Source organism: Sus scrofa, chromosome 10, assembly GCF_054392235.1.
Source record: "Sus scrofa isolate SSC_HxYL_T2T_F1_AM1 chromosome 10, Sscrofa_HxYL_maternal_Yorkshire_Landrace_v2.0, whole genome shotgun sequence".
NCBI lineage: Eukaryota > Metazoa > Chordata > Mammalia > Artiodactyla > Suidae > Sus > Sus scrofa.
In genome coordinates this window covers 61,487,287-61,511,559 of record NC_139392.1, presented here as the reverse complement: position 1 = coordinate 61,511,559, position 24,273 = coordinate 61,487,287, and the positions used below count along the sequence as shown (strand labels likewise).

Below are 24,273 nucleotides of genomic sequence, written 5' to 3'. Positions count from 1 at the left end.
GGAAACAACCCAAATGTCCATTAACATATGATTGGATTAGGAAGATATATATATATATATACACAGAATGGAATACTTCTCATGTATAAAAAAAGAACAAAATACTGCCATTTGCAGCAACATGGATGGAACTAGAGACTCTCATGCTGAGTGAAGGAAGTCAGAAAGAGAAAGACAAATAGCATATGTTATCACTTATATCAGGAATCTAATATATAGCACAAATTAACCTTTCCACAGAAAAGAAAATAATGGACTTGGGAATAGACTTGTAGTTGCCAAGGGGGAGAGGGAGGGAGTTGGATGGATTGAGATCTTGGTGTTAATAGATACAAACTATTGTCTTTGGAATGGATAAGCAATGAGATTCTGCTGTATAACCCTGGGAACTGTCAGGTCACTTAGGATGGAGCATGATAATGTGTGAAAAAAAAGTGTACATGTACGTGTAACTGGGTACCCATGTTGCACAGTGGAAAAAAATTGTATTGGGGAAATAACAAAAAAAGAGCCCCTCTTTTCTGTTTTCAGAATCTTAAAATTTAATAAGTATATTAACAATTTTATACTTAAAACAATAATTCATGTTATTATTTAACACTATGATATAAAATGTGTTATATACCTTGAAACAGAAAAGCAGTAATTTTTCTTCTTGGAGAAGAGAAAGTATATAAATGTGTACTGAAAAATGAAGAGACCCTTGAATACTCCTTAATATATTAAAGAATCTATAATTTATTTAATTAATCAATAAGCAGGCTTTGAAAATTTTAGAGCAGAAGAGAAATGAAAATATATAGAAGGTTGCTGTAAAAGGCACTTGATCCATTGAAGTAAAGAAAGCTTGGTGAAAAGGAATTAGGTGAGAATTCTCTTCAGTAGTAGTTTGGGCAGAAGTTGATTGATGCCTAAATTCGGATTAGAGGATGGAAAGTGGGAAAGAGTGACATGATGAAGAAAAAGTAAGACTTAGGGAGGTATTTGATTCCTTGGATAAGAAAGAACTGACATTTACTTTTAGGATGAGAAATTTCATTTTAGACTTACTTAATTGTAACCAGATGGAAAGTTTATTCAGAATCAGGAGCTACATCATTTTCTTATCACTGCTGTAACAAATTACCATAGACTTACCATCTTAAAAAACCACTTTTATTATCTGGAAGTCAGAAATCCCAAATCAGCCTCAATGACCTAATGTAAAGGTATTGGCAGGGCTTGGTTCCTTCTGGATATTCTGAAAAAAGAATCTTTTTTAGCTTCTAGAAGTCATTTTTAGCATCCCCTGGCTCAATGTCCTTGTTTTGTATCACTCCAACCTATTGCTTCTGCTGTCCCATCTCCTATACACATGCTGATCCTAGTGCTTCCCTCTTACAAGAACTCCCATGATTACAATGGGCCCACCTAAATAATCCAGGATACTCTTCCCATCTCAAAGCCCTTCATCTAATCACATCTGCAAAGTTCCTTTTGTCCTATCCTGTAAAATATTCAGTTTCTGAATTAGGACACAGACATCCCTGGGGCCATTATTCAGCCTATAATAATGGAGGCTGGAGTGTTGTGTTTGGGGGAGAGGCAGCATTCAAGATAACAATCAGGAGTCATTAACTTGATCTGAGAGTTGAGCCTCTAAATGCAAATAAAATATCCAGAATAAAATACTAAAGAAAAGAGAATAAGGAAAAGGACATTGGAATGACTACAGTTAGTAGGAAGAAGATGAGGAGCTGGAGTAATGGAAACATCAAAGTGGAGCCAGAAGCCTGACATTATTCAAATGAATTTTGTGTAATGATTTGATCAACTTTGCCAGACAATGAAAGATTAAGGGAGAGAGCTGATTAAACCTTACTGAATTTAGACTAAGAAATTCTGTTTCAATGCACAGTTATAGGGATGTGAATCAGATTGATGAACATGAAATTATAAAGTTGAGAATGAATTGTGATGTGATCTCAAATTATAGTGAATAACAGCTCTTAGTTGTATAAACAATGACAGTTTCTCTGAATCTTATATTCATCACATTTAAAATGGAAATAATGATACCTGTCTGGCAGAATTGTGAGGATAAAATATGGTAATGATTATGAAAGTGTTTAGTACATTGTCATCAAATAGAGGCTTGCGACTAGGAAGATTATCATTATAGATTTTTAAAAAGATTCATTCACCCTTTTTCTCTGACATGGAAAAATTACAAGTGGCAGGTTCAGAGACAGGAATATTTTAGCAAACACACACAAAACATTAACAGAGGAAATGATAGAACTGTATATTACAAAAATACGTTCAGCAGAGAATTTGATGTGGCTTTGTGGTAGATTAAGCTATTTTGTATATGTAGGTCAAGAAGTTGTATGTGGCTAAGTTTACTCTCGGGAAAACTTACTAGAGTCATAGTAAACCATTCTCCTGCTTCTAGAGGAATTGAATGCACGGCTTATTGGCTTACATGATTTTTAACTGAAGAAAAAAAATCACATGATGGAGTCATGTAACAACCTGACTATGCATTAAGATTTAAGAAAACATATATTTGGATGTGGTTTGCTAATTTATTGTTGAGGAGTTTTGCATTTATGTTCATCAGTGATATTCACCTGAAATTTTCTTTTTTGTTGTATCTGTCTGGTTTTGTTATCAGGGTGATGGTTGTTTCATAGAATGAGCTTGGGAGTGTTCCTTCCTCTGCAATTATTTTGGAAGAGTTTCAGAAGAATAAGTGTTAACGCTTATCTGAATGTTTGGAGGAATTCACCTGTGAAGCCATCTGGTCCTGGACTTTTTTCTTTGGACGTTCTTTAGTCACATTTTCAATTTCAGTACTTGTGATTTGTCTATTCATATTTTCTATTTCTTCCTGCTTCAGTCTTGCTAGGTTGTACCTTCATTAGAATTTGTCCATTCCTTTAAGGGTGTCCATTTTATTGGCAGAGTGTTGCTCACAGTAGTCTTTTATGATCCTTTGTATTTCTGTGGTGTCAGTTGTAACTTTTCATTTTTCACTTCTAATTTTATTTATTTGAACCCTCTCCCTTTTTTTCTTGATGAGTCTGGCTAAGTTTATCAATTTTGTTGATCTTTTCAAAGAAGCAACTTTTGGTTCCATTGGTGTTCTCTATTGTTTTCTTTGTCTTTATGTCATTAATTTCTGCTCTAGTTTTTATGATTTATTGCCTTCTACTGATTTTGGACCTTGTGTATTCTTCCTTCTCTAGATATATTAGGTGTACATTTAGGTCACTTATTTGAGTTCTTGCTATGACAAAGGAGGCAAGAACATACAGTGGAGGAAAGATAGCCTCTTCAATAAGAGGTTCTTGGAAAACTGGACAGCTACATGTAAAAGAATAAAATTAGAACATTCTCCAATACCAATCACAAAAATAAATTAAAAATGTATTAAGTACCTAAATGTAAGGCCAGACACTATAAAACTCCTAGAAGAAAACACATGCAGAATGCTCTTCAACATAAATCACAGCAACATTTGTTTCATCTGCCTCCTTGAATAATGACATTAAAGGCAAAAATAGGAGTTCCCGTCATGGCGCAGTGGTTAATGAATCTGACTAGGAACCATGAGGTTGTGGGTTTGATGCCTGGCCTTGCTCAGTGGGTTAAGGATCTGAAATTGCCATGAGCTGTGGTTTAAGTCGCAGACACGGCTCGGATCCCGTGTTGCTGTGGCTCTGGCGCAGGCCGGTGGCTACAGCTCTGATTGGACCCCTAACCTGGGAACCTCCACATGCCACGAGAGCAGCCCAAGAAGTGGCAAAAAGACAAAAAAAAAAAAAAAAAGACAAAACCAAACCAATGGGGCATAATAAAACACAAAAGATTTTGCACAGCAAAGGAAACCATTAAAAAACAAAAAGACAACACACAGAATAGGAGAAAATCTTTGCAAATGATGCTACTGACAGGGACCTAACCTCCAAAATGTACAAGCAACTCATACAACTCAACAATATCAAAAAACATCAACCCAATTGAAAAATGGGCAGAAGAGCTAAATAGACATTTGTCCAAAGAAGACATATAGATGGGCAGCAGGCACATGAAAAAAATGCTTAATTTAACATCGCTAATTATTAGAGAAATGCAAATCAAAACTATAATGAGATATCACTTCACACAGATCAGAATGACTATTATTAACAAGGCAACAAATAGCAAATGCTGGAGAAGATGTGGAGAAAAGGGAACCATCCTTCACTGTTGACTGAAATGTAAATTAGTACAACCACTGTGGAAAACAGTATGGAGGGTCTTCAGAAAACTAAATATAGGACTACCATATGATCTAGCAATCCCTTTCCCAGGCATATATCCAGAAAAACTTTCATTCAAAAACATACATTCCCTCCTATGCTCATTGAAGCACTATTCACAATAGCCAAGACATATAAACAACCCAAACACCCAGTGATAGATGAATAGACCTAGAAGATGTGGTACATATAGACAATGGAATATTACTCAGCCATAAATAGGACAAAAGTAGTGCCATTTGCAGCAACATGGATGCAACTAGAGATTCTCATACTAAATGAGGTCCAAAGAGAAAAACAAATACCATACAATATCACTAATATGTAGAATCTAAAATATGGCACAAATGATCCTATCTACAAAACAGAAACAGATCAAGGACATGGAGATCAGACTCGTATTTGCCAGGGGGCAGGGATGGGAGGGAGTGGGATGGATTGGGAGTTTGGGGTTGGTTGGTAGATGCAAACTACTACATTTAGAATGGATAAGTAATGAGGTCTTACTGTACAGCACAAGGAACTATATCCAATCTCGGGTTAGAATACAATGGACAATAGAATGAAATAAAAGAATGTATATATATGCATGACTGGGTCACTTTGCTGTACAACAGAAATTGAAGGAAAATTTAAATAGACTATAATAAAATTTTAAAAAAGATTTATGATAACAAAGATTAAAGGAACATTAAGTTTGAGAGTCCCTGTGGATCATCAATAGAGATGAAAATGTAAACTGGATTAAGAGGAAAAGAAGGAAGCATGTAAATCACAGAATGGTCACACTTACTAAAGACCTATTGTGTATTTGAGTGCTCTGCCCCTCAAAATAAATCTTTGAATCAGACATTTATTAGTCCCATTTACTTAATGTACAGTTAAGGGGCTAAAAACAATATCCAAAGCCACAAGACTAAATGATACAGCCAAAATTTATGTGGTTTGCACAAATTCCACATTTCTACTCACATTCTAAATCAAGTGCTGAAACCATATAGAAAGCTGGAACTGTAAACAAAGTAGAAATTTTTTTTTATCTAGAGCCTGGGGATTTCATAAACAACTGTAGAAAGACTAGAAGTAAAAATGTGGGTTTTCATGACTTAAAGTCAGAAGTTATTTAAGTTATTCAAAAGATATTTGGATTTTGGATGACAGTTATTTTTAATTGCTTGAATTATATTTATTTAAGTATTGTTATCTAATACTTGAAAATATTTCCTTGTTGGGAGATAAAGACCCCTCATAGCCTATGCTTGCCATGTCAGCTTGGGAGGGAATATTTTTTGTTTGTTCATTCCAGACTTAGTTTGTACTAATTTTGTTCTGCTTAAGCATGTACATATATGACTCTGCGTCATCACCTCAGCTTTCTGTGTTTCAGACATTAAGGAGGAGGGGTCAGTATCCTTCTACTCTGCAGCACCTGGGAGCAGTGTGAAGCCATATGATTCTAATTGCCTGCAGAGATGAACTTTATTTTTTTCATTTATTTTATGTTTTTTTATTACTCAAATTAATTTATCACATCTGTAGTTGTATAATGATCATAACAATCTGATTTCACAGGATTTCCATCCCATAACCCAAGCACATCCCCCTACCCCCCCAAACTTTCTCCTCTGGAGACCATAAGTTTTTCAATGTCTGTGAGTCAGTATCTGTTCTGCAAAGTTCAGTCGGTCCTTTTTTTCAGATTCCACATGTCAGTGAAAGCATTTGATGTTGGTGTCTCATTGCATGGCTGACTTCACTTAGCATGATAATTTCTAGGTCCATCCATGTTGCTAAAAATGCTGGTATTTCATTCATTTTAATGGCTGAGTAATATTCCACATCTTCTGGATCCACTCCTCTGTTGATGGACATTTAGGTTGTTTCCATGTCTTGGCTATTGCAAATAGTGCTTCAATGAACATCAGAGTACATGTGTCTTTGCGAGTCATGGTTTTCTCTGGATAGACACCCAGGAGTGGGATTGCTGGATCAAACACCAGCCAGAATGGCCATCATCAAAAATTCTACAAGCAGTAATTGCTGGAGAGGGCGTAGAGAAAAAGGAGCCCTATTACACTGTTGTGGGATTGTAAATTGGTGCAACCACTGTGGAAAACAGTGTGGAGATTCCTCAGAAAACTAAAAATAGAATACCATTTGATCCAGATCTGAACTTGAGACATGGATGGGCAGAACCAAAGCATTGCAAGTGGCTGAAACTTCTGTGCTCTCTCTCTACTCTTGCTGTGAATAAATCCTGTACCGCTTGAGCCTGGTGTGCATGTTTTCTACCCTTATCAACTTCTCATCATCTTCCCTGGGATGTACTTATCTACCTTTTAACCATGGCACAGCCCTCCATTCAGTGACCTAGAAAACAGCTTCTGAAAGCTTGGAACCATGCTTGAAGATTGCCCTAAAATAGCAGTACAGTAAGTTGTGAATTAAGAAAGCATGCCGCCCAGAATTTCTGTGAGTCATCAGAAATGTCACTAGGTTAGTTGAAATCCTGACTGACTGTGTGGTGGTCAAGGAATATTGTCTTCAGTAATCATTGCAGATTCTTCCACAAAACACCAATTGTGATTTTATATCAAAGTTGATTTGAAATGCTTATTTGATATTTATTTCTTTACTCATCAACATGGCAATGCATTAGCAAATGTGTAACACTACTTCCTTAGTGGAACGAGCTAGGAGGGTTAGCTTGGGAACACAAGATGCAGAAAAGCCTTTTATTTTTTTTCCTCACGGAGCTGTAGGCATTGCCAAAATCAAGTGACCACAAAGACAGGAGCAGAAACTAAGTCCATGCCAAGTGAAATCTAAAAAGGCCATCAATACCAAATACCCCCAGAGAAAGAACTCTATTTGGAAAAAGAGATCAGAGAGCCAAGGGAACAAGTAGGAAGCAGGAAGTCTAGAATAATAGCTCTACAAACTCTTCAACATTAGAATCACCCAGAGTGCTCTCAAAAGTAGCCAAGGCTTAGACCCCACCCAGAAATAATTAAAACTCAATATACTGTAGGTGAGACTTAGAGGGCATGCTTTAAAATCTCCCCAGGTAATTCTAATAATGCAGCCTGGGTGGCAAATCACTGAGCTAGAGCAAGTACAGAATTTTCAAGGGCAATTATCTGGAAAAGGGGGTACTATTACATGCCTGATGACTTCTTGGCTGATGCGCTAGCAGTAAAACTCTGAGACGAATGGACATGTTTCAAAGTATTAGGCAAGGTGCTATCTTCAACTTTCATACTTATGTTAATGAAGCTACAGATTTTTTGCTCTCAAAGTTAATTGACCTCTATTATTTATGTATAGAAAATTGCCCTACTTAATGAATCAAAAAGAACATAATTTTACATATAACCTGAATTTAATTGATTCTAATTCTTACCATTAAGTCCCCTAATATCACTACTCTTTTTCAATTATAAAATATTTAAATAAAGAGACTCTAAACCCACAATTTTAAGAATTAAAAACATTAGCAGCATAGGTGAAGATTTCTGTGTACCACGTCTTAGTCTCTTCCACTAAATCCTAAAATTAAAATCACTGGCCCTTTTTAGTGTTTATCATTCTCATATGTTTTCATTTTCCTTATTCATTCGCATTGTTTTTAAATCCAATTCTGTTAGTATACACAACTCCAGTGCATTCACTGTTTAAACATTTCATTGTGTAGTTATGCCATTCAATCACTGTTTGTATTTAGGTTGTTTCCAATTGTATTTTTTAACACAGGCTTAAAGAAATATAATATACCTATCATAACATCTACCTTTCAAAAGTATTTGATGGGTTTTTTAGTTCATTCACTGATTTATTAAACCATCATGACTATATAATTTTAGAGCATTTTCATCACCCACACCCCATTCACTAGAAGTCATTTTGATTGCTTTCATTCCTAAATGCCTGACAACAACTAGTGTAGAATCTGTTTCTATGAACATGCCTTCTGTTTCTGTGAAGTTCATTGCCTAGAAATGAAATCACAATAACACGGTCTTTAATTACCGGCTTTTTTTCCATAAGCATGTTTTCAAGGTTAATCCATGTCCAGCATGTACCAGTAATTTATTTTATTCTTTTTTATTGCCATATAATATTTCATTGCACAGCTATGACACATTACCTTTATGGACATTTGACTTGTTTCCACCTTTTGACTATTTTGAATTATTATATACATAGATATATTTCTGTGGGGCATAAGATCTACATACTCTTGGGTTTATACCTAGAAGTGGAATGGCTCAATCATTTGGTAACCCTATGATTAATATTGTGAGGAAGAAAAATTGTTTTCCAAGGCATTTCACTTATAAATATCACTAGTAATATATGTATGACTCTTCTGTTTTATCAGCATAATAAATATTTGTTATTACCTCTTTTTTCAGCCTTCCCTTTGAGTATAAAGTGATATCTCATTTTTTTCTTTTGATTTTCATTTCCCTAATGATTCTTGATGTTGAATAATCTTTCCTGTGCTTCTTGGCCATTGGCATGCCTCCTTTAGAGAAATGTCTATTCAATTATTTTTCCTACTTTTTAATGTAGTGTCATTTTAGATAAGACAAGCCACACAGTTGAGATACAATATACAGTTCATGCTAAAGCAAGGAGATATGGGAAGGGGTTACCATACTTAAAAAACAGGGCAATCACAAATCAAAACCAAACATTACATTCACAAAAACTAAAAATAAAAGTGATACAAAGCATAAAATAAATGGACATTATCCAACCAAAAAAGGAAAGGAACAAAGGATAAACAGAATCAACTTGAAAACAAGATTTAAAATGGCAATAAATACATATTTATCAATAATTACCTTAAATGTCAATGGACTGAATGCTCCAGTCAAAAGACACAGAGTGGCAGATTGGATAAAAGCAAAAAACTACAATCTGCTGTCTACAACAGACTCACCTTAGGGCAAAGGACACATACAGATTGAAAGTGAGGGGATGGGAGAAGATATTTCATGCCAATGGACAAGACAGGAAATCAAGAGTTGCAATCCTCATATCAGACAAAATAGAGTATAAAATGATGGTAATAAAGACAGACAAAAAAGATACTATTTATTGATAAAAGGATCCATTCAAGAAGAGGATATTACAATTGTCAATATATAGGCCCCTAATATAGGAGCACCCAGATACATACAACAAAGAATAACAGAAATAAAAGGAGAAACTGATGGGAATACAATCATAGTAGGAGACTTTAAAAGCCTACTCACATCAATGGACAGATCCTCTAGACAGAAAATCAATAAGGCAACAGAGATCCTAAAGGACACAACTGAAAAGTCAGGCTTCATTTTCAGGACATTACATCCAAAAAATCAAGACATATATTCTTCTCAAGTGCACATGGAATATTCTCAAGGATTGGTCACATACTGGGGCACAAAACTAACCTCAACAAATTTAAGGGTACAGGAATTATTTCAAGTATCTTCTCTTACCACAATGGCATGGAACTAGAAATCAACCACAGGAAAGAAATGAGAAAAAAAACTAACTACATGGAGACTAAACAACATCCTACTAAAAAAAACTAATGGGTCGATGAGGAAAGCATAAAGGAAATTAAGAAATACCTCAAGACAAATGATAATGAAGACCCAACCATTCAAAATCTATGGGATGCCACAAAAGCAGTGCTTAGAGGGAAATTTGTAGCAATACAGGCCTTCTAAAAAAAGAAGAAAAATCTCAAATCAACAACTTAACTAACTACCTAAGTGAATTAGGGAAAGAAAAACAAACAAACCCTAATGTCGGAAGAAGGAAGGTAATCATAAAAATCAGAGAGGAAATCAATACAATAGAGATTCAAAAAAACAATAGAAAAAATAAAACCAAGAGCTCATTTTTTGAAAGAGTAAACAAAATTGACAAACCTCTGGCCAGACTCACCAAGAAGAGGAGAAAAAAAAACCTAAATAAATAAAATAAGAAGTGAAAAAGGAAAAATCACAATGGATACTGAACAAATACAAAAGCATAAGAGAATACTAGGAACAATTATATGCCAACAAATTTGATAACTTAGAAGAAATGGACAACTTTCTAGAGACTTACAGCCCACCAAAACTCAATCAAGAAGCTTTAGATCAACTGAACAGACCGATCACTAGAAATGAAATCCAATATGTAATAAAAATACTCCCTGCTATCTTAAAAACAAAAATCCCTTCAAATAAAAGTCCATGACCAGATGGCTTCACAGGTGAATTCTACCAAACACACAAAGAGGATCTGGTGCCCATCCTCCTTAACTCTTTCTGAAATGTTGAAGAAGAAACACACCCAAAGACATTCTATGATGCCCACCATCAACCTAATTCCAAAAGCAGACAAAGATGCCAACAAAAAAGAAAACTATAGGCCAGTATCTTTAATGAATACAGATGCAAAAACTCTCAAAAAATTTTAGCCCACTGACTCCAACAACATATAAAAAATCATAGAATTCATCCCAAGTTCACAAGGATGGTTCAACATACACAAATCAGCCAGCCTTATACACCACATTAGCAAAAGAAAATTCAAAAGCCACATGGTCATCTCAATAGATGCAGAAAAATATTTGACAAAGTCCAACATGCATTCATGATCAAAACTCTTACCAAAGTGGGTATAGAGGGAATATAATTTAACAAAATAAAATCCATTTATGAAAAATACACAGCCAATATAATACTCAATGGAGAAAAACTGAAAGCCTTCCCACTAAAATCTGGAACAAGACAAGGATACACACTCTCACCAATTTTATTTAACATAACACTGGAAGTCCCAGTCACAGCAATCAGACAAACAAAAGAAATAAAAGGTATCCAATTTGGAAGAGAAGAGGTAAAATTGTCACTGTATGCAGATGACATGATACTATATATAGAAAGTCCTAAGGATTCGACCCTAGAACTACTCCAACTGATCAGCAAATTCAGCAAACTAGCAGGATACAAGACTAACCTTCAGTAATCAGTCACATTTCTGTATATTACCAATGAAATATTAGAAAGGAAAACAAAAATAAAGTACCTTTTAAAATCACACCCCCAAAAAATTAGATGCCTGGGAATACACCTGACCAAGGAGGTAAAGGACTTATATGCTGAGAACTATAAAACATTCATCAAGGAAATTAAAGAGGATTCAAAGAAATGGAAAGATACTCCATGCTCCTGGGTTGGAAAAAGTAATACTGTAAAAATGGCCATATTACCCAAAGTAATCTACAGATTCAATGCAATCCCTATCAAATGATCCATGACATGTTTCACAGAACTAGAACAAACAATCCAAAAGTTTATATGGAACAACAAAAGACGCAGAATTGCCAAAGTAATCCTCAGGAACAAAAACCAAGCAGGAGGCATAACTCTCCCAGGCTTCAGGAAATATTATAAAGCTGCAGTAATCAAGATGGTGTAGTACTCTTACCAAAATAGACATATAGAGCAATGGAACAGAATAGACAACCCAGAAATAAGCTCAGACACCCACAGTCTTTTAATCTTCAATACAGGAGGCAAAAATATAAAATGGGAAAAAGACAGTATTTTCAGTACGTGGTGCTGGGAAAACTGGACAGTCACATATAAATTAATGAAACTGGAACATATCCTCACAGCATGCTCAAAAATAAAATGGCTTAAAGGCTTAAACATAAGACAAGATACCACCAACTTCTAGATGAGAACATGGCAAAACATTCTCTGACATCAACCTAACAAATGTTTTCTCAGGCCATTCTCCCAAGACAACAGAAATAAAAGCAAAAATAAACAAATGGGACCTAATCAAACTGATGAGTTTTGCATGGCAAATGAAACCATAAAAACAAAATACAACTTACAGAATGGGAGAAAATAGTTTCAAATGATGCAACAGACAAGGGCTTAATCTCTAAAATATACAAACAATTTATATAACTCAACAGCAAAAAATCCATCAACCCAAAGGAAAAATGGGCAAAAGACCTGAAGAGACATGTCTCCAAAGAACATATGCAGATGTTTCAGATAAAGCACATGAAAAAATGCTCAACATAACTGATTATTAGAGAAATGCAAATCAAAACTACTATGAGGTACTACCTCACATCAGTCAGAATGGCCATCATTATAAGTCCACAAATAACAAATGCTGGAGGGGGTGTGGAGAAAAGGGAACCTTTCTGCACTGCTGCCAGGAATGTAAGTTGGTACAACCACTATGGAAAACAGTGTGGAGGTACCTCAGAAAACTAAATATACAACTACCCTATGGCCCAACAATCCCACTCTTAGGCAAGTATCTGTAAAAAACTTTCCTTGAAATAGACACATGCACCTGAATGTTCTTTGTAACACTATTCACAATAGCCAAGACATGGAAACAACCTAAATATCCACTGGCAGATAAATGAATTGAGAAGATGTGGTATATATACACAATAGAATACTACTCAGCTATAAAAAAGAAAAAAATGACATCATTTGCAGCAACATGGATGGAACTAGAGACTCTCATACTAAGTGAAGTAAGTCTGGAATCTAATATATGGCACAAAGGAACTTTCCACAGAAAAGAAACCCATGGACTTGGAGAACAGACTTTTGGTTGCCAAGGGGAAGGGGAGGGAGTGGGATGAAGGGAATTTGGGGTTAATAAATGCAAACTATTGCCTTTGCAATTGATAAGCAATGAGATCCTGCTGTATAGCATTGTGAACTATGTTTAGTCACTTATGATGGAGCATGATGGAGGATAATGTAAGAAGAAGATTGTATATGTGCTTGCTTCGGCAGCACATATACTAAAATTGGAATGATACAGAGAAGATTAGCATGGCCCCTGCACAAGGATGACACGCAAATTTGTGAAGTGGTCCATATTTTTTGCACAGCAAAGCAAACCTTAAACAACACAAAAAGACAACCCACAGAATGGGAGAAAATCTTTGCAAATGAATCGACTGACAAAGGATTAATCTCCAAAATTTATAAACAACTTCTGCAGCTCCATACCAAAAAAACAAACAACCCCATCCAAAAATGGGCAGAAGATCTAAACAGACAATTCTCCAAAGAAGACATACAGATGGCCGAGAAACACATAAAAAGATGTTCAGCGTCACTCATTATTAGAGAAATGCACATTAAAACCACGATGAGGTACCACCTTACACCAGCCAGAATGGCCATCATCCAAAAGTCTACAAACAATAAGTGCTAGAGAGGGTGTGGAGAAAAAGGAACACTAGTACACTGTTGGTGGGATTGTAAAACGGTGCAACCACTGTGGAAAGCAGTATGGAGATTCCTCAGAAAACTAAACATAGAACTACCATTTGATCCAGCAATCCCACTCCTGGGCATCTATCCAGAGAAAACCACGACTCGCAAAGACACATGTATTCTGATGTTCACTGCAGCACTATTTACAATAGCCAAGACATGGAAACAACCTAAATGTCCATCAACAGAGGAGTGGATCCAGAAGATGTGGTACATATACACAATGGAATATTACTCATCCATCAAAAAGAATGAAATACCAGCATTTTTAACAACATGGATGGACCTAGAAACTATCATGCTAAGTGAAGTCAGCCATACAATGAGACACCAATATCAAATGCTTCCACTGACATGTGCAATCTGAAAAAAGGACTGATGGAACTTCTTTGCAGAGCAGAAGCTGACTCACAGACATTGAAAAACTTATGGTCTCTAGAGGAGACAGTTTGGGAGTGGGGGGATGTGCTTGGGTTTTGGGATGGAAATCCTGTGAAATCAGATTGTTATGATCATTATACAACTACAGATGTGATAAATTCATTTGAATAATAAAAAAATGAAAAAGATTGTATATATGTATGTGTGACTGGGCCTACTTGCTGTACTTTAGGAAATTGACAGAACACTGTAAACCAGCTATAATGGAAAAATAAAAATCATTTAAAATCAAGAAGAAAAACAAACACAAGAACATATAGGTGACCCCTGAACAGCACATGCTTGAACTGCATGGGTTCACTCATATATAAATTTGTTTTAGTAAAGATTATACAATATTACAGTGCAGTAGATCCATTATGGGCTGAATCAGTGGAAGCAGAAATGTAGTTTCAGAGAGATGACTGTGAAGTTATGTACAGATGCCACTGTTCAAAGTTCAAAAGTATACCCTGCAAAGGACCCAGATGCATAAATGTATAAAAATGATTACTAATTAATATACAAGAAAATGCTTCAACTGAGAAATATGGCTAACTAGAAATATTTATTTAGTAGTTAAATATCGAATAAAGCAAAATACAATAGATACTTCATAAATTTGAAAAAACAAATGGTTAATAATTTAAGAAAAGATAATCAAATACATTATTCATAAGAGAAATAAAAATTAAAATCATGAGATAGCAATTCACAGTGAGATGACACCCATGAGAATGGCTGCCATAAAAAAGTAAAAAATAACTAATGAGTTTTTTTTCAATTTTTATTTAAGTAAATTAAAAAAAACAAAACAGAGAAAGGGAGAGAGAGAGAGAGGAAGCAATCAGGACAGGACAAGTGTCTGGGAGAGAGCTATGAAAGAGGAAGGCCCCTCACTGGCAGAAAGACCAGCCAGGACAGGGAGAGAGGTTTGTAGCCTCAAAAGAGATTGCATCAAACCAGAGAAAAACACACACGGTGAGTTGGCACCACTGCCCGGCACACTCCAGCCTGAGAAGCTCGACCACCGAGGTGGTTGGGGGGTGGGCTCTGAGGCACAAGCTTCTGAAGGAGGTCAGATCCAGGGGGAGGACTGGAATTGGCTGTGAGGAGACAATATTAGCAATCCAGTATGTGATACACCATAACTGAGGGAGTGTGGGAAGAAGCCTGGACCCTCCAGAGAGGCAGTATGTCACTGTGGAGGGAGCAAGAGGGGAGAGGCAAGACTACCAATGGCATGTCTTTCTCCATGAGGGGCTCTCAGGCCACAGGATACCATGTGCATGGCTCTGAAGTGCTAGCCACCACAGCCATCTCGGATCCCAGAGGCAGGATAAGACCACTACCTCCACTGAAAATGTCAGGAGTGGGTGACAGCCACTGCCCCTTCCTTCCTGGGAACTTAAGGTCAATTTCTGCTGCCTCCCCAGAGGGTGCACAACCCTGACCAGACATCGATCCTCTTCCTAGGTTCACAGAGCCCTCATTGCTGATTGCGAGGTGTCTGTGACTGGTTAGAGACCAGTGGCTCTGATTCCCTGGGAGCTTGCTTGGCCTGCTGTCACAGTCTCTGAGGGTTCCGTGACCAGGTGCTGACTTCTGCCTCCCCATTCCTTGGAACATGCATGTGGCCCACTATCATTGCCGCTGTCAGCAAGGGTTCCATTACTGGAGAGTATGTGGCCCACAGCCACCATCAAAGGGCCTGTGACCAGGTTTCAACTGCTGGATGCCACCGGGCACTAGGCGGAGTAGCATAGGCCACTTCCACCTCTCCTGGACTACATTCCTACGTGCAGGTTCACTCTGGGTATTGCCATAAGCTCCTACCACTACCAGAACTCTAGGACCAAGTGCCAGCTGCTGCCTCTGCACATTTATTATCAAGGGGATAATGGCCAGGATGTGATGAGGAAAGAGCACAGGCACCCATACTAAAAGCAACTCTTCAGTTAAGGAGGAAAAGCTGAAATCTCTCCTCCCAACTATATGGATTGTGGATTTACACCTCTCTGATGGCCTTATAAATTCAGTGCTGTTGGAAAATGAGTGCTCCTGCACCTGAGATGGGTCTGGCTTTAGCAACTATGGGCATTGTACATGTGTACATGTAGGGGACAGACAAGGCCAGAGTCTGAGTTGCTTCCATAGCTTCACAGCAGGCCTAGGTGCATGCACACTTCAGTCCCAGCTCCTGACCTCAGTGGATCTGCACCGGTGAACTTGTAAAAACAATGCCTGAGAGACATCAGGGCCAACTACAAACATACTCATGGTTAAGTTGGGTCCAAGGGTCGGGCCAACAGCAGTGTACTGTGTGAGCCCACACAATGAAGATAAGGTGACACAACAGAGCACACTCAGAGATGAACAGCTCCAGCAGAGAAATACTTAGTGGTTCTTCTCACAGTGGAGGTGCTACAATCCTACCTACCTGTACTACAGATCAGAACCACAGCACAGAAGCTCAGATCTGGGGCCTGCTACTCCAACAACTAGAGAGGAGACCCAACCATTTACAGGGCAATGACAACCACAGAGCAAACATGAAGCCCTGCTCGATATCCATAGTAGGCTCAGCTCATCACAATGTCAAACACACTTCCTAATAAGGGGATAAAGGCCAGCGCATGCTAAGGAAAGAAAAAATAGACTGCCTAAAATTGTAATGAGCATATAGTCACCTATAAAACCCCTAGACAAAGTCCTAACCACCAGAGGCATAAGATCCAGCTCCACCCACCAATGGGAAGACACCAGTCCCACTAAAAAAGAAGCCTGCACAATCCCATGGGCCAACTTTACCCACCAGAGGGTAGGCACCAGAAGCAAGACCTAAAATCCTATAGCCCTGTGCGACTGTGGCACAGACCAGCAGTTACAGCTCTGATTTGACCCCTAGCCTGGGAACCTCCATATGCCATGGGTGTGGCCCTCAAAAGACAAAAGACAAAAAAAAAGATTTAAGACCTTTCAGTCTAATGTTTCATTTCAAGCCTATGTTTCTTTATTGATTTTCTGTGTGGATTACCTGTCCATTGATGAATGTAGGGTGTTAAAATCCCCCACTATTATAGCTTTATTGTCAATTTCTCCTTTTATGGCTGTGCAGTTGCCTTATGTATTGAGGTGCTCCTATGTTTGGTACATATATATTTACAATTACTGTATCTTCTTGGATTTATCCCTGCGTCATTAGGTAGTGGCCTTCTTTGTCTCTTCTAACTTTATTTTAAAATCTGTTTTGTATGATATGAGTTTGCTACTTCAGATTTCTTTTGATTTCCATTTGCATGGACTATCTCCCATCCCCTTACTTTCAGTCTGCATGAGTCCCTAAGTCTGAAGTGGGTTTCTTTGTAAAGAGCATATATATGGTTTTTATTTTTGTATCCATTCAGCCAATTTATGCCTTTCGGTTGGAGCATTTAATCCATTCTTCCAGGGAATTATTGATGTGTATGTACTTATACCTATTTTCTTAGTTATTTTGCATTTGTTATTGTTGTGTTTTTGCTTCCCTCCCTCTTTTGTTTTCTTCTCTTGTGATTTGATTACTATGTTTAACATTGTTTTGAATTGTTTTTTCTTTTTATTAGTATGTCTACTGTACTTTTTTTGGTTCGTTGTTCCTATGAGGTTTGATATAACACTATGTGCCACAGTTGCAGCAATGTGGGATCTGAAGGGGATCTGTGACCTACACTGCATCTCACGGCAACGCCAGATGCTTAACCCACTGAGCAAGGCCAGGGATTGAACCCACCTCAGTTGGGTTTGTTAACCACTGAGCCATATTGGGAACTCCTGGAAGCCCTTAACAGATGTTTATAGAACATTGTATCTGAAATTAATAGAATATACTTTCTTCTCAAGCGCACATGGAAAATTCTCCAGGGTAGATCATCTCTTGGGCACAAAACAAGCCTTGGTAAATTTAAGAAAATTGAAATTATATCAAAAGTTTTTCTGAACACAACACTATGAAATTAGAAATCAACCATGGGAAGAAAAACTACAAAAAACACAAGCACACAGAAGCTAAAAAATATGCTACTAAACAACAAATGTTATCACTTAAGAATTCAAGAAGGAAATTAAAAAAAACACCTAGAGACAAGTGGCAATGAAGACATGACAACCCAAAACCTATGGGATGCAGCAAAAACAGTGCTAAGAGGGAAGTTTATAGCAATACAATTTCACCTCAGGAAACAAGAAAAATTCCAAATAAAAAAACTTAACCTTACGTCTAAAGCAACTAGAGAAAGAAGAACAAAGAAATCCCAAGTTAGTAGAATGGGAGAAATCTTAAAGATTAGAGCAGAAATAAATGAGTTAGAGATAAAGAAAACAACAGAAAAGATCAAGGAAACTAGACGTTGTTTCTTTGAAAAATTCCATAAAATTGATAAGCCTTTAGTGATACTCATCAGGAAAAAATTAGAGAGAAGATTCAAATGTGTAAACTTATAAATGAAAAAGGAGAAATTACTAATGAAAACACATAAGTACAAAGGATGATAAGAGACTACTACAAGCAACCATATGCTAATAAAATGGCCAACCTAGAAGAAATGAACAAATTCTTAGAAAGGTACAATCTTTTAAGACTGATACAGGAAGAAATAGAAAGTATGAATAGAAAAATCAAAAGTTCTGATATTGAAACTGTGATTTTTAAAAACTTCCAAAAAACAAAAGTCTAGCATCAAATAGCTTCATAGGTGAATTCTATCAAACATTTACAACAGTTGACACCTATCCTTCTGAAACTATTCCAAAAAACTGCAGAATAATGAATACACCCAAGCTCGTTCTATGAGACCACTATCACCCTGATAACAAAACCAGACAGAGGCACCACAAAAAAAGAAAATTACAGACAAATATCACTGATGAACATAGACAAAAAAATCCTCAACAAAATATTAGCAAACCTAATCCAAAATTACATTAAAAGAATTATACACTATGATCAATTGGGATTTATCCCAGGGATGCAAGCATTCTCCAATATCTGCAAATCAATCAGTGTGATACACTACATTAACAAACTGAAGAATAAGAACCCTATGAGCATCTCAATTGATAAAGAAAAAGCTTTCGATAAAATTCAGAACCCATTTATGATAAAAACCCCAGAAACTGGGCATAGAGGGAAACTTCCTCAACATAATAAAAGCCATATATGAAAAACCCATAGCTAATATCATTCTCAAAGGTGGAAAGCTGAAAACATTTCCACTAAGATCAGGAACAAGACAAGGATGTCCATTCTCAACATTGTTATTCAACACATTTTTGTAAGTCCTAGCCAAGACAGAGAGGAAAAAGAAATAAAATGAATCTAAATTGGAAAAGAAGTAAAATTGTCATTGTTTGGAGATGAAATGATGCTATATATAAAAATTCCTAAAGACACTACCGGAAAACTACTAGAGCTCATCAATGACTTCAGTACAGTGGCAGAATACAAAATTAATACACAGAAATCTCTTGCATTCCTATACACTAAGAATGAATAATTAGAAAGAGAAATTAAGGGAACAATCCCATTTACTATCACATCAAAGAGAATAAAATACCTAGAAATAAACCTACCTAAAAAGGCAAAAGATAGGTACTCTGAAAACTATAAGACATTGATGAGGTAAACTGAAGATGACAGAATCAGATGGAAAAAAAATATCATGCTCTTGAACTGGAAAAATCAATATTGTCAAAATAACTATACTACCTATGGCAATCTACAGATTCACCACAATCTCTATCAAACTACCAATGGTATTCTTCACAGATTTATAACAACTTGTTTTGTAAATTTGCATGGAAACACAAGAAGCCCTGAATAGCCACAGCAATCTTGAGAACAACAACAACAACAACAAAATGGAGGTGGAGGAGTCAGGCTCCCTGACTTCAGATTTTACTAAAAAGCAACAGTAAACACAAAAGTATGGTTCTGTCCAGAATCTTTTTTTTTTTTTGTCTTTTTGCCATTTCTTGGGCCACTCCTGCAGCATATGGAGGTTCCCAGGCTAGGGGTCTAATCGGAGCCGTAGCCACCAGCCTACACAGAGCCACAGCAACGCGGGAAAAAATGTAATTGTAATGTATACATGTAAGGATAACCTGACCCCCTTGCTGTACAGTGGGAAAATAAAAAAAAAATTAAAAAAATAAAAAATAAATAAAATAAAATTCCACTCCCGGGAAAATAAAAAAAAAAAAAACAAACAAACAAAAAAAAACAAAACAAAAGTATGGTTCTGGCACAAACACAGAATACAGATATAGATCATTGGAACAGGATAGATAACCCAGAAATAAACCACCCTATGGTCAATTTAATAATAATCCCATGGCCAATTTATCTACAACAAAGGAGTCATAATTATACAATGGAGAAAAGACAACATTTTCAATAAGTGATTCTGGGAAAATAGAACAGCTACCCATAAAATAATGAAATTAGAATTCTCCTATTTCACACACAAATATAAACTCAAAATGGATTAAGACCTAAATATAAAACTAGACACTATAAAACTCACAGAGGAAAAATATAGGTAAATGCACTTTGACATAAATCATAAAAATGTCTTTTGGGATCTACCTCCAAGAGTAATGAAAATAAAAATAACAAACAGACCCAAATTAAACTTAAAAGCTTTTGCACAGCAAAGGAAACCATTAATAAAGGAAAAGACAACACAGAGAACGGGAGAAAATCTTTGCAAACAAAGTGACCAACAAGGGATTAATCTCCAAAATATTTAAATATCTCATACAGATTTACATAAAAAAGTACCATATCGAAAAAATGGTCAGATGTAAATAGACATTTTTCCAAAGAAGACACACAGAATGGCCAAAAAATACATGAAAAGAGGCTCAACAGCACTAATAATTAGAGAAATGCAAATCAAAACTAAAAGAAGATATCACCTCATACCAGTTAGCATGGCCATTATCAAAGTCTACAAACAGTAAATGCTGGAGAGGGTGTTGAGAAAAGGGAACCTTTAGTACACTGCCAGTGGGAATGTAGGTTGGTGCAACCACTAAGAAGATCATTGGGGAGGTATTTTTTTTTTTGCCATTTTTTGGGCTGCTCCCGCGGCATATGGAGGTTCCCAGGCCAGGGGTCTATCGGAGCTGTAGCCGCCGGCCTACGCCAGAGCCACAGCAACGCAGGATCCGAGCCGCGTCTGCAACCTACACCACAGCTCATGGCAACGCCGGATCGTTAACCCACTGAGCAAGGGCAGGGACCAAACCTGCAACCTCGTGGTTCCTAGTCGGATTCGTTAACCACTGCGCCACGACGGGAACTCCGGGGAGGTATCTTAAAAACTAAATATAGCACTACCACATGATCTAGCAATCCCACTCCTGGACATATATCCAGGGAAAACTGTTTAAATGACACATGCACCCCAATGCTCACTGCAACACGATTTACAATAGCCAAGACATGGAAACAACCAAATGTCCATCAATAGAGAATGAGATAAAGAAGATATGGTAGTTATATACAACAGAATATTATTCAACCATAAAAAAAAGAAATAGTGCCATTTGCAATAACATGGATGCAACTAGAGATTCTCATACTAAGTGAAGTAAATCACATAGAGAAATGCAGATATCATATGCTATCACCAATTTAGAATCTAATAAAAACTATGCAGAAGAACTTATTCATAAAAAAGAAGCAGACTCAAAGATTTTAAAACCAAACTTAATGATTACCAAAAGGTAAATGTTGGGGGGAGGGATGAATTAGGAGGTTGGGACTGGCACATACACATTATGATGTACAATATAGATTGATAACAAGGACCTACTCTATAGTTTAGGGAAATCTATTCACTACTCTGTGATAACCTGTATGGGGATAGAATCTGAAAAAGAATGGATATATATATGTGTATTTATTGCTGATTCACTTTGTTGCACTCTTGAAACTAACACAGCATTGTAAGTCATCTATGCTCCAATATAATTTATTTAAAAAAAGAAAAGCTAAAGAAATGATAACATAAAAGACAATTTGGAATACTCTGGCAGCCTAGCAGGTTAAGGATCTGGCAATCCCACTGCTGTGGTTTGAGTCACTGCTGTGGCACAGGTTCAATCCCTGTCCTAGGGAACTTCTAAATATATGGGCATGGCCAGAAAGTAAAACCAAATAAAAATAAAAGTTAATTACATTTGGGGGGCAAGGGAGGGTAGAAGGATGGTAGGAGCGGCTTATCTGGTACTTAACGGTGTTCTCTTTACCTATGTGGTGATTACACTGGTAAGCCCTTTGAGATAAATCATTGAGTTGTACATTTTTTTTTTGTCTTTTTGTCTTTTGAGGGCCGCACCTGCAGCATATGGAGGTTCCCAGTCTAGGGGTCCAGTCAGAGCTACAGCTGCTGGCCTATACCACAGCCACAGCAGTGCCAGATCTGAGCCACGTCTGTGACCTACACCACAGCTCATGGCAATGCCAGATACTTAATCCACTGAGTAAGGCTAGGGATCGAAACCACAACCTTATGGTTCCTAGTTGGATTCGATTCCGCTCCAAATATTGGAGATATGGTTGTGTTTACCCCACAAAAGTCCACTGAACTGAACTCTATGCATGATTTGCATACTTAATGTATGTATGCATGCATGCATGTCTGCAACATATAAGCATATATTTTCCTATGCAAAATATTTGCCTCTTTCTCCCTTTTTTAATCTTTCCCCTTCAAATGCCTTTTTCTGACTTTTTAAAAATACAGATTTTTTTGATGACATGATTCTTTCCCTTCTGTTCTTCAGTATTGAAAGTGGAGCCATGAGTAGCCACCAAGAAATGACTTTGGTAGGAAAGGGATGACTGGATGTCATCTTAGACAAAGGGTGATAGCAGGGTGTTTTTCAAAGAAGACAATTCTGAGAGAGAAGAAATTCCCACTAAAACCTGATGGAATCCGTAAGGGGTAAAGGAGAACCAGATCAAAACAAAGTATCTCTACTCCAAGATGCAGTTCCTTAGTGGACTCACACAAACAGCATTAAACCAACAATAAATCCATATGGGTGAATTCCTTTAAATTCCCACTTTATTCAGGAGCACTGTGTAAATGGTCAACATGGAAGAAATTCTCATCATGAATTTATTCAAGATTCTGTGCATGTTTCATTAAATGCACCTGCTGTTAAAATATTTACTGAGAAGAATCCTAATGGAGGAACAAACAAATCAAGGGTCCATCAAAGAGTTTCTTTGAAAATATGTGACTTCAAGCACCAAAACAGCATCTGCTTCTGCTAAAGAGTTAGTATCTTATATATAAATTTCTTCCTAAGCATATGTGATTACAGAGATTATATATTTAGATACTGACTATCATAAAGCTAGGAGAATGTACTGCTAAAGTGGCTCTCTCAACAATGGTCTGCATTTTATCACGCACTTATATATTCATTATAAACGACAGGAGAGTAGAATTAAGGCTAACAGATAAAGGAAGATTGCACTGGAGACATACCTCAATCATCTTTTATTGCTAAACTATGTTCTGCCTCTGATTTGATTTTTAGCAAAGTATGCTTTGTAGTCTCAGTTTTGCACTTATGTGTTTGAAGCAGATGACATTAGTTACACTGCTTAAAACCGCAATGGAATCTCAGAAATGTTATTTCAAAAGACCTCTTTCTTCATAAACAAATGCATATAGGTTCATTGGATGACTTCACCTATCTCTTGGTTTTGCTTTTTGTGTTGTTAAAGAAGCCATGTGTTATCATAAGAATGGCCACGGAGGTATCACATACTGCAGATAATGAAGTGATTATGAAATTCATTTAGGGTTTCTGAAAAGGGTAAACAACAATATATTTACAACTCGCCAGATGGCAAATGGATATCATGTTTATTTTATATTTTCACGCTAAAATCTTCTGTGTAATGTGCATTCCACTCACCAAGGTGGTTTTAGATAATATGCAGTATGCTTGTTTTTAAAGGTGCCTCTTCCATTTGGAAAAAGTATGTAGTCCTATGTTTAGACTTATATATATATATATATATATATAAGCAAATTTACATAAGTTGCCTTATTTGGTGGTAATATATTCAATAGCTATTTTAGCAATATTTTCTTTCAGATGTGCCTATTTTTCATTTAAAATCCAGTTACAGGGGAGTTTCCACTACAGCATGACAGGGTAGGCAGCATCTTTGCAGCACCAGG

The 24,273-nt window shown here is 36.8% G+C and overlaps 1 protein-coding gene and 1 non-coding gene across 4 annotated transcripts in view; one reads left to right on the top strand and one right to left on the bottom strand.

The window, feature by feature from the left end:
- Nucleotides 1–24,273, bottom strand: part of LOC110255677 (uncharacterized) — a 1,749,062-nt gene that overhangs the window by 1,538,026 nt on the left and 186,763 nt on the right. The gene's annotated exons all lie outside the window — the stretch shown is intronic.
- Nucleotides 13,099–13,205, top strand: LOC146399466 (U6 spliceosomal RNA). The gene has a single exon (XR_014818463.1). It is a non-coding gene; the product is annotated as a U6 spliceosomal RNA (small nuclear RNA).